This window comes from Oncorhynchus keta, chromosome 4 (genome assembly GCF_023373465.1).
Source record: "Oncorhynchus keta strain PuntledgeMale-10-30-2019 chromosome 4, Oket_V2, whole genome shotgun sequence".
Taxonomy (NCBI): Eukaryota; Metazoa; Chordata; class Actinopteri; order Salmoniformes; family Salmonidae; genus Oncorhynchus; species Oncorhynchus keta.
Window position 1 is genome coordinate 15,286,413 of NC_068424.1, and position 12,500 is coordinate 15,298,912.

The 12,500-nt window shown below is 45.3% G+C and overlaps 1 pseudogene; it reads left to right on the forward strand.

The window, feature by feature from the left end:
- The window catches only part of LOC118382415 (contactin-associated protein-like 2), a 385,396-nt pseudogene that overhangs the window by 256,133 nt on the left and 116,763 nt on the right, over positions 1-12,500 (forward strand).

Genomic DNA, 12,500 nt, shown 5'->3' on the forward strand with positions numbered 1-12,500 from the left:
CATAAATATTACTAGAAAATATTCCTATTCATGAAAATCACAAGTGAAATATACTGAGACACAGCTTAGCCTTTTGTTCATCACCCTGTCATCTCAGATTTTCAAAATATGCTTTACAGCCAAAGCTAGACAAGCATTTGTGTAAGTTTATCGATAGCCTAGCATAGCATTTTGTCCAGCTAGCAGCAGGTAACTTGGTCACGGAAATCAGAAAAGCAATCAAATTGAATTGTTTACCTTTGATGAGCTTCGGATGTTTTCACTCACGAGACTCCCAGTTAGATAGCCAATGTTCCTTTTTTCCAAAAAGAATATTTTTGTAGACGAAATAGCTCCGTTTGTTCTTCACGTTTGGCTGAGAAATCGACTGGAAATTGAAGTCCCGAAAATGCCGAAAAATATTCAAAATTAGCTCCATAATATCGACAGAAACATGGCAAACGTTGTTTATAATCAACCCTCAAGGTGTTTTTCAAATATCTATTCGATAATATTTCCACCGGGACAATTGGTTTTTCAGTAGGACCGATTGGAAAAATGGCTACCTCTGTATTTTACACGAGAATCACTCTGAGAGCCATCAGGTGACCACTTACACAATGTAGCCGCGTACGGGTATTCTTCAACATAAATGCGTAAAACTACGTCACAATGCTGTAGACACCTTGGGGAATACGTAGAAAAAGTAATCTGGTTGATAGCCCATTCACTGCTCAATAGGGATGCATTGGAACACAGAGCTTTCAAAACATGAGGCGCTTCCGGATTGGATTTTTCTCAGGCTTTCGCCTGCAATATCAGTTCTGTTATACTCACAGACAATATTTTTACAGTTTTGGAAACTTTAGAGTGTTTTTTATCCTAAGCTGTCAATTATATGCATATTCTAGCATCTTGTCCTGACAAAATATTCCATTTACTATGGGAATGTTATTTTTCCAAAAATGAAAATACTGCCCCCTAGTCCCAACAGGTTTTAATCTGACTATTGACTCTCACAGGGCCATACTATGCTGTGTCATGACGTTGCCCTCTTTGGGTACAGCAAGCCCCATCCCCCTCTCCCTGCCTCCCCCTTGCCTCCTTCAACTAGGCTGCTGTGGTCAGAGTGAGGTCGTAAATTCCTAGTGAAGACCCTGCCACATGGCCAAACAGTATAGAGATAGAGTGAAGTTTCATAGAGAACAAAGGCATTTCTTCCACCTCACAGAACTTGAGGTCCGAACAACGTTTACGTTCCAGAGAAAGTATAAAAGATCGGTGAAGAATCCAGCTACGAACTGGTCCGTTTGTCACAACTTGGGGAAGCTCTTGGGAGACGGTGTGGCCACATTACCATAACGCTGTTTATATAAAAGCCTCAGATATTAGGTTTACATCTAATTGTTGTATAAGATGAATGAGTGTGGATGATACTGTTTGTGAAATTGTGTAATGTGATTTTGGACTGTTTAATGAAGGAAACTCCAATTCCCTTTTGAGTTTAACTAAATCAGAGGACCGCCCATGAGCCCAGTTAGGGTCAGGCATCCTGGGACAGCCCCTTTTCTGCAATTCCGAATAAAACCCCAATCTTGAGAATTCCTCAAGTAGACCATGTTCCTCTCAATCACGGGAGGACAAAGGTTGCAGACCATTTCTGAATCTTTTAACCATACCACGTGGTTAAACTCTTAGACTATCGATACCGACAGAATAAGAAGAAGTCTTTGATATTAATTATTAGTCTGCAGCTTGGAATTCGGTGTCATTGAACGCGAAGAACGACAACTGCCGAAACATCCATTCTACAACAACATGAATGAATGTCGCTCTGAACTGGTCACTCTAACCACGACAGAGAGAGAGAGAGAGGACGAAAACTCTCCAACAGAAACAAACTTTTCAACAAAGATCCCAACGACACACTGGGCGTAAATATATATATTGATTGCAATTGTTCCCGAATGAGTGAGAGTTCATGTGTAAAGGATTAGCATTTCAATTGTTATAATTATCAACTTTGTAGTGTCTCATCTCAGTCGACCCCCAATTCCCTTTTGTCTAACAAGCCGCCATGCCAGTTTAGCCCACTAGGGCACATTTCCCTATCATTTCTTGTAACCATATTTACTTTGTTTGTTTGTGTGTGCACTTCTGTGATTGTTTAGTTAGTTAATAAATAAATGATTAAAGACAATTGATGTATTGATGACTCATAGTGAAGACTGGGTTCATGCAGATAACCAACAATTTACGACGTTTGGAATGAGACTAACGTGAGGTAAAGTAAATAATTCATTAATTCGAAGACTAATTGATCAGATATAAAATATCTAAAAGGTTATATTAGGAAATTATAACTTTGTAATCTGAATATTTTCCTTGGTGCCCTGACTTCCGAGTTAATTACAGTTACATGATTAATCAGTTTGATTGAAATACTAATTACAGAGAAAAGCTAAGTCTTCAATTTAATGATAGTAAAGACACTCTCTCTTTCTCCCTTTCTAACGTTCTCTTTATATATTCTCTCTCTCTCTCCCTCTCTCTCTCTGTCCCTCTCTCTCTCTCTCCTCTCTCTCTCTCTCTCTCTCTCTCTCTCTCTCTCTCTCTCTCTCTCTCTCTCTCTCTCTCTCTGTCCCTCTCTCTCTCTCTCTCTCTCTCTCTCTCTCTCTCTCTCTCTCTCTCTCTCTCTCTCTCTCTGTCCTGTCTCTCTCTCTCTCTCTCTCTCTCTCTCTCTCTCTCTCTCTCTCTCTCTCTCTCTCTCTCTCTCTCTCCTCTCTCCCTCTCTCTCTCTCTCTCTCTCTCTCTCTCTCTCTCTCTCTCTCTCTCTCTCTCTCTGTCCCTCTCTCTCTCTCTCTCTCTCTCTCTCTCTCTCTCTCTCTCTCTCTCTCTCTCTCTCCTCTCTCTCTCTCTCTCTCTCTCTCTCTCTCTCTCTCTCTCTCTCTCTCTCCTCTCTCTCTCCCTCTCTCTCTCTCTCCCTCTCTCTCTCTCTCTCTCTCTCTCTCTCTCTCTCTCCCTCTCTCTCTCTCTCTCTCTCTCTCTCTCTCTCTCTCTCTCTCTCTCTCTCTCTCTCTCTCTCTCTCTCTCTCTCTCTGTCCCTCTCTCTCTCTGTCCTCTCTCTCTCTCTCTCTCTCTCTCTCCCTCTCTCTCTCTCTCTCTCTCTCTCTCTCTCTCTCTCTCTCTGTCTCTCTCTCTCTCTCTCTCTCTCTCTCTCTCTCTCTCTCTCTCTCTCTCTCTCTCTCTCTCTCTTCCTCTCTCTCTCTCTCTCTCTCTCTCTCTCTCTCTCTCTCTCTCTCTCTCTCTCTCTCTCTCTCTCTCTCTCTCTCTCTCTCTCTCTCTCTCTCTCTCTCTCTCTCTCTCTCTCTCTCTCTCTGTCCCTCTCTCTCTCTCTCTCTCTCTCTCTCTCTCTCTCTCTCTCTCTCTCTCTCTCTCTCTCTCTCTCTCTCTCTCTCTCTCTCTCTCTCTCTCTCTCTCTCTCTCTCTCTCTCTCCCAAGAGAGGAAAACAATCCAGCCCACAAAATAGTAGCAACTGCTACGAACACGAAGGATTGGAAGACTGATGGAACATTCATCAACCAGTACGGCATGACGAGGTTCTAAATGCCGTCTTCCACTCATCCCCTTCCCGGATACACACCAGATTGTAAACACTCCTGAGATCCAATTTTGTGAAGAAGCACTCCCCGTGCATTGACTCGATCACACTGTCTATGAGAGACAGCGGGTAGCTGTACCACACAGTGATCTGATTGATTCCTCCATAGTCAATACACAGGCGTAAACCACCGTCCTTCTTCTTCACAAAAAATTAACTTGAGGAGACAGGTGAAGTGGAAGGCCGAATGTATCCCTGCCCCAGGGATTCGGAGGCATATGTTTCCATAGCCATACCAGGAGATTTATCGCACAATCCCCCCGTCGATGGGGTGGTAGTTGAGTCGCTCTCTTCTTACAGAAGGCGAGAGCCAAATCGGCATATTCAGAGGGGATGTGCATGGTGGAGACCTGGTTTGGACTCTCCACCGGAGTAGCACCAATGTAAACATCTATACACCTCCCTGAGCACTTATGTGACCATCCCTTGAGAGCCCTCTGTCGCCACGAAATAGTGGGGTCATGATAGGCCAACCAGGGAAGGCACAACACCACGGGAAATGCAGGAGAATCAATCAGGAAGAGACTAATTCTCTCCTCATGACCCTCCTGCGCTATCATACATAGTGGAGCTGTTTCCTCCCTAATCAGCCCCGACCCTAAAGGACAACTATCGAAGGCATGTACAGGGAAGGGCACATCAACAGGAACAATACGGATCCCTAATCTAAGTGCAAATGAACGGTCAATAAATTTCCCAGCTGCGCCTCTACTAGAGCCTTTTGCTGGGAATGCGGGGAAAACTCACGAAATTCTATACACACACAGGTGCCTCCTCATCTGGGATGATCCACCATTGCCCTGCCTGCTGCCTCTACTCCCTGGGGAACCTCCCCAGCACCGACCAGCAGTGTGCCCTCTGCGGCCACATGTGGTGCAGGAAATGCCTCCCCCTCCGGTCACCCTCAGAGCAGCACCTCCGAGCTCCATAGGTGTAGGATCCGATCCGGACGTCCGAGAGGGGCCAACAAGTTATCCAGCCGGATGGATAAATCCACCAGCTGGTCGAGGGTAAGGGTGTTGTCCCTGCATGCCAGCTCCCGATGATCGTCCTCACGTAGACTGCACCGGTCGATCAGGGCCCTTTCATTCCATCCCGCGCTGGCTGCCATTGTCCTGAAGTCCAGTGCCAAATCCATCGTCTCAGATGGAACAAACATTCCCCCGCCGCTCTCCCCTCAGGTGGATGATCAAAGAGGCGGCTGAAATCCTCATAGTGGACCAACGCTGCGCCTTCTCTCCCCCATACGGCGTTGCCCACTCAAGTGCTCTCCCAAACAAACAGGAGATGAGGGCAGACACGCTCTCGTGTCCCGAGGGAGCTGGGTGGATGGTCGCCAGGTACAGCTCCAACTGGAGCAGGAACCCCTGGCACCCGGCAGCCGTCCTATCATATTCTGTACAGCACTTTGAGATATCAGCTGATGTACGAAGGGCTATATAAATCAAATTTGATTGATTGATTGATGCCCTCGGGAGCGAGAGCTGAATCCCACTGGGTCCAGGTGACGGAGGGGTGGAGGGGTGTGGGTTGGGGTGAAGTTGATGGGGGTGTGGGAAAAACCCCTCTCTCCCATCGCTCCATGGTGTGCAGCACGCAATCCATGGCTGTGCCAAGATTTTGTAGCATCGTCGCATGCTGCTGGACGCGCTCCTCCACAGGTAACGGAGGACTGAGTGCACCTGCTGACTCCATATTTTGGGTGCGTTTTTCTGTAAAGGGTCGATGTGCAGTAGGTGGGACAGAGTCAGGCGCAGGACACAGAGGATGAGTAATAACGGACTTTTACTTAAGACGACAACAACATAAATTCCACGCAGAGAAAACAATCCATCTCACAAAATAGTAACGACTGCTAAACACAGAACAAATACGCATAAAACCATGTGGGAACCATAGGGTATAAATAATAATGTAATGGAAACCAGGTGTGTACAAGAAAGACAAAACAAATGGACAATGAAACGCAGATCGGTAGCGGCTAGAAAACCGGTGACGTCAACTGCCGAACGCCGCCAGAACAAGGAGAGGCACCAACTTTGACGGAAGTCCTGACAGTACCTCCCCCCTTGACGCACGGCTCCAGCAGCGTGCTGACACCGCCCTCTGGGATGACCCGAAGAACGAGGTGCAGAACGATCCGGGTGGAGACGGTGAAATTCCCGCAGTAACGAAGGGTCCAAGATGTCCTCCACCGGCACCCAGCATATCTCCTCCAGACCGTACCCCTCCCACTCAATGAGGTACTGACGGCCCCTCGCCCGACGCCTTGAATCCATGATGGCTCGAACAGTATACGCCGGGGCCCCTTCGATGTCCAGAGGGGGCGGAGGAACCTCCCTCAAGGAGATAGATTAGTGGAGGAGTGGCGGAGGGAGTTTTGGGCCATCTCTGCCCAGGGGATGAAAGCCGCCCACTCCCCCGACCGGTCCTGGCAATAGGACCGCAGAAACCTACCCACATCCTGGTTAACTCTCTCCACCGAGACCCCCAGACATTCCATAAATGCCCTCTAGACCCTAGATGTGAACTGGGTACCCCGATCAGAATCTATATCCTCAGGCAACCCATAGTGCCAGGTTTTCCTGTGTCTACCCTTCTCAATGGCAAGTCTGTGCTCACTGAGCCTGTACTTTGTCAAGGTTTTGATCAGTAACCATGGTAAAATATTTAGCCACGGTGTACTGTCGAATTAGGGCCAGATTGCACTGCATTTTGCTTTGTGTTTGTGCTTGTGTTTCCCAATAAGCAATGTAGTTTTGTTTTGACTGTGTTGTAATAGGTTTTATTTTGATTGATTGAATGTTCTGATCCTGTGATGGAGAGCGCCAGTGTATCGTCAAGGTATCCAACTCTGTGTTCGGTGACCCCTGTGTCGGAACCTATAAGTACTTGGATGTGGCTTACACCTGTGACTGAATGATATCTTCCTGTTCGTAGAACAGGTTTGTGAACTCAGCCCCAGGACCAGCTGGATGAGGGGACTATTTTCTTTGCTCAGCTCTTGGCATTGCAGGGCTTGGTAATGATATGATACGGGGTCACTCTATTTTAGATGTTTTCAAAACTTAATTGCTCTTTTTTGAGTTTTTATTATTAGTGGATATTGGCCTAATTCTGCCCTGCATGCATTGTTTGTAGTTTTCCTCTGGAAAATCTTACAGAACTCTGCATGCAGGGTTTCAATGGTGTGTTTGTCCCATTTCATGAAATCTTGTTTTTCAAGTGGACCCCACAATGACATATTCAATTAGTTTTAGCCAAATTTTAATAGGTATTACAATATGAATGTGTTTTTTGCGATGGTGTAGAATGCAATGCTTGCTTTTTCTCTCAGTTCATTCACTGCCTCATTAAGGTGTCCAGTTGAGCTTATTTTTAAACCTAAGTAATTGTAGTGTGTGCAGTACTCTATATATTTTGTACGAATTGAAAACTTTGGTCTAATTCCTTAAGATCTGGATATTCTCTGGAAAAATCATTATTTTAGTATTTTTGGGGTTTACTGCCAGGGCCCAGATCCGACAGTACTGCTCTAGCAGGTCCAGGCTCTGCTGTAGGCCACGTGCTGTGGGTGACAGCAGGCATCTGTGAAGAGTAGGCATTTAACTTCTGAATTGTGGAGACTAACACCAGGGGCAGAGGATTTTACTAGAATAGAGGCCAATTTGTTGACGTAAATATTGAAGAGTGCAGGGCTCAGATTGCAACCCTGGCGAAGGCCTCGCCCCTGGTTAAAGATTGATGTTCTTTTCTTGCCAATTTTAATGCTACACGTATTGCCAGTATACATTGATTTAATTATGTCATATGTTTTACCCCCTACACCACTTTCAATAACTTTGTAGAACAGTCCTGTATGTCAAAAATAATCAAATGCTTTTTGGAAGTCGATAAAGCAAGCATATATATTGGTATTATTTTGGTGGACATGTTTATCTATCAGGGTGTGTAGGGTGTAAATATGATCAGTCGTGCAATGTTTTGGTATAAATCTAGTTGGGCTTTTACTCAAGACATTGTGCTTATTAAGGAAGTTTAGAACTCTTACATTTATAATACTACAGAAAACCTTCCCCAGGTTACTGTTCACACAAATGCCTCTGTAATTGTTAGGGTCAAATGTGTCTCCATTCTTAAAGATTGGGGTTATGAGGCCTTGATTCCAGATGTCAGGGAGATAACCTACACTCAGGATCAAATTAAACTGTTTTAATATAGACAATTGATATTTTGCACTAGTGGGTTTGAGCATCTCATTTAGGATACCATCAGGTCCGCATGCCTTTTAAATTTGAGAGCCTGAAGTTTTCTATAGAGCTCCTGGTCAGTAATTGGGGAATCCAGTGGATTTTGATAGTCCTTTATAGCTTTTTCTAATCCATTCAACTTCTCATGAATTTGGCGTTGTTCTGCGTTTGTGTCAATTTGAACGGTGTTGTAGAGTGTTTTAAAATGGGTTGTCCATATGTCACCATTTTGTATCGCTAATTCTTCTTGTTTAGATTTTTTTTAGTTTTTTCCAGTTTTGCCAGAAGTTGTTTGTGTTTATGGACTCAGCTAGTGTCAGGTGCTTGCTGTTGTACTGTGCTGTTTTGGTTCTGAGTGTACGTTTATAGAGTTTTAAAGTCTCACTGTAATGAAGGCGTAATTCACCCTTATTTGGGTCTCTTTGCTTTTGGTTGGATAGTGTTCTAAGTTTTTCCTTATAATTTTACAGTCTGCATCAAACCAATTGTCATCTGTGGTCTTTCTTGTTTTTTGTATTGTTTTTTTTTCAGTTGTGCTTCTTTTGCTGTTTGCCTGAATATGTAGTTGATGTTTTTACTGCCAGATTGATGCCTTCTTTACTGTGAGTGAATGTGGTATTCAGAAAGTTATCTAAGAGTGTTTGGAAATTTTAGTTACAAGTTGCTTTCTGGTTTTCTTCTGTGTTGTTTTGTGCCCATCTGTATGAATGTCTGATGTTGTACAGATTACTGGGCTGTGAATGTGTGGTTGTTTCCCTGTCTGTTCTTTTGAGGAACAACGTAATTTGGCTGTGATCAGACAGAGCTGTTAGTGGCTTGACAATGAATGAGCTGAGAGAGATAATGTCAGTATCTGTAATCATATAGTCTACTGTGCTCTGGCCAAGAGGTGAGCAATAGGTGAATCTCCCCAAAGAGTCCCCCCGTAACCTACCATTGACAAAGCACAGACCCAGGCTTCTACAAAGCTGCAACAGATCCCTTCCGTTTTGTTGACGGTGGAGATCTTTTGCAGCTCTCTCTCTCTCTCTCTCTCTCTCTCTCTCTCTCTCTCTCTCTCTCTCTCTCTCTCTCTCTCTCTCTCTCTCTCTCTCTCTCTCTCTCTCTCTCTCTCTCTCTCTCTCTCTCTCTCTCTCTCTCTCTCTCTCTCTCTCTTTCTTCCTTTCTAACATTCTCTTTATATATTCTCTCTCTGTCTCCCCCCCTCTCTCTCTCATTCTGGTAGATAGTGGGCAGGTGTGGAAACAGTTGAGACAGATGGTGGCGGTGACTTGAGAAACTTTTGGAAGAAATCCCAAACGCAAAATGAGCACTGAAACACATTCAGGCACACACACACACACACACACACACACACACACACACACACACACACACACACACACACACACACACACACACACACACACACACACACACACACACACACACACACACACACACACACAACTAGACGGGTTGGCCTCAATAATAAGGCTGTAGAGGTGATGGCCTTGAGGTTGATGGACATCCTGCTGTGTCTGACAGACTATTACACTCTGATGATGGAGATGTCATTGAGCCGCTGTGTTTTATAGCTCTCCCTTTCTCCCTTTCTCCCTTTCACCCTCTCTCTCTCTCTCTCTCTCTCTCTCTCTCTCTCTCTCTCTCTCTCTCTCTCTCTCTCTCCCCTCATTTCTTTCTCTCTCCCTCCCCATCCCCCTCATTTCTTTCTCTCTCCTCTCCCCATCCCCCTCTCTTCTCTCTCTCTCTCTCTCTCTCTCTCTCTCTCTCTCTCTCTCTCTCTCTCTCTCTCTCCTCTCTCTTTCTCTCTCTCCCCATCCCTCTCTCTCTCTCTCTCTCTCCTTCTCTCCCCATCCCTCTCCCTCTCTCTCTCTCTCTCTCCCTCCCCTCTCTCTCTCTCTCTCTCTCTCTCTCTCTCTCTCTCTCTCTCTCTTTCTCTCTCTCACTCTCCCATCCCTTTTCTCTCTCTCTCTCTCTCTCTCTCTCTCTCTCTCTCTCTCTCTCTCTCTCTCTCTCTCTTTCTCTCTCTCTCTCTCCCTATCCCTTTTCTCTCTCTCTCTCTCACTCTCCCCTCTTCTCTCTCTCTCTCTCTCTCTCTCTCTCTCTCTCTCACTCACTTTCCCCATCCCCTACCTCTCTCTCCCCCACACCCTCACCCCTGTCTCTCTATCCCCCTTTTCTATGTCTCCTTCTCCTCCCGCACCTCTCTCTCTCTCTCTCTCTCCCCATCCCCTCTCTCCCTCTCTCTCTCTTTCCCTCTCTCAGGGTACTTCCTGCCTACCTTAGCACCTCCCACCCAGAAGTCGTTCCAGGGCTGCATGCAGGCAATTCTGTTGGATGATCAGCTGGCGGATATGCATGCCGTGGAGAAAGGCATTGTGGGAGTGTTTGAGAACGTCAGCTTGGACATGTGTGCCATCATAGACAGGTGTGACACACTTGCGCACACACATACACATGCACACGCACACACACACACACACAGCCACACACACACACACAAAGCCACACACACACACACACGCACACACACGCACACACACAAGAGGCTATCTAAACGTTTGATGAGTAATGTGGTCAGAGACCTGATAGTCACTAGAGACATTAAATTAACTCCCTTTCTGATGCTGAAGCTGTGTTACATTAAATTTAACTCCCTTTCTGATGCTGAAGCTGTGTTACATTAAATTAACTCCCTTTCTGATGCTGAAGCTGTGTTACATTAAATTAACTCCTTCTCTGATGCTGAAGCTGTGTTACATTAAATTTAACTCCCTTTCTGATGCTGAAGCTGTGTTACATTAAATTAACTCCCTTTCTGATGCTGAAGCTGTGTTACATTAAATTAACTCCCTCTCTGATGTTGAAGCTGTGTTACATTAAATTAAATCCCTCTCTGATGCTGAAGCTTTATAACATCAAATAAACTCCCTGTAACGGTTCTCTTTAGGTGAAGTAGAAGCGGACCAAAATGCAGCGTGTAGACTGCGATCCATGTTTAATGAACAAACGTAAAACACGAATCAATACAAACACTACAAAACAATAAACGTAACGAAAACCGAAACAGCCTAATACTTGTGTAAACTAACACAGAGACAGGAACAAGGACACTAAGGACAATCACCCATGAAACACACAAAGAATATGGCTGCCTAAATATGGTTCCCAATCAGAGACAACGATAAACACCTGCCTCTGATTGAGAACCACTTCAGACAGCCATAGACTAACCTAGAACACCCCACTAAGCTACAATCCCAATACATACACACCACATACAAAAACCCATGTCACACCCTGGCCTGACCAAATAAATGAAGATAAACACAAAATACTTCGACCAGGGCGTGACACTCCCCATAAAGTGAGGTGTGTTTGACTAATAAATTGATAGAATGAATGCATTGGTAGTATTTATAATATAAGACTTTGAGAGTTTGGTGTCAATCCTTCACATTTCTTGTCTGTTCAAATTTGTGTTATGTTGGATTGTTGATATTGCTGGTCACATAAACAGATTCACTGTAAACATTACACTCGCAAAAGTTCCAAAAACAATAGAGACATTTCAAATGTCATATTATGTCCTTTTACAGTGTTGTAATTAGAGGTTGACCGATTAATTGACATGGCCGATTAATTGGGGCCGATTTTAAGTTTTCATAACAATCTGTAATCTGCCTTTTTGGATGCCGATTACATTGCAATCCACGAGGAGACTGCGTGGCAGGCTGACCACCTATTACTCCACGAGGAGACTGCGTGGCAGGCTGACCACCTATTACTCCACGAGGAGACTGCGTGGCAGGCTGACCACCTGTTACTCCACGAGGAGACTGCGTGGCAGGCTGACCACCTATTACTCCACGAGGAGACTGCGTGGCAGGCTGACCACCTATTACTCCACGAGGAGACTGTGTGGCAGGCTGACCACCTGTTACGGCAGGCTGACCACCTGTTACTCCACGAGGAGACTGCGTGGCAGGTTGACCACCTGTTACAGCAGGCTGACCACCTGTTACTCCACGAGGAGACTGCGTGGCAGGCTGACCACCTGTTACTCCACGAGGAGACTGCGTGGCAGGCTGACCACCTGTTACTCCACGAGGAGACTGCGTGGCAGGCTGACCACCTGTTACTCCACGAGGAGACTGCGTGGCAGGCTGACCACCTGTTACTCCACGAGGAGACTGGGTGGCAGGCTGACCACCTGTTACTCCACGAGGAGACTGGGTGGCAGGCTGACCACCTGTTACGCGAGTGCAGCGTCGAAAGGACCTCGTGGCTGCAATGAGCCAAGGTAAGTTGCTAGCTAGCATTAAACTTATTTTATAAAATACAATCAACCTTCACATAATCACTAGTTAACTACACATGATTGATGATATTACTAGTTTAATTAGCTTGTCCTGCGTTGCATATAATAAATGCGGTGCCTGTTAATTTATCATCGAATCACAGCCGACATCAACTTCGCTAAACGGGTGATGATTTAACAAAAGCGCATTGCTAAAAGAAGCCCAATCTTTGCACGAATGTACCTAACCATAAACATCAATGCCTTTCTTAAAATCAATACACTACACAGAAGTATATATTTTTA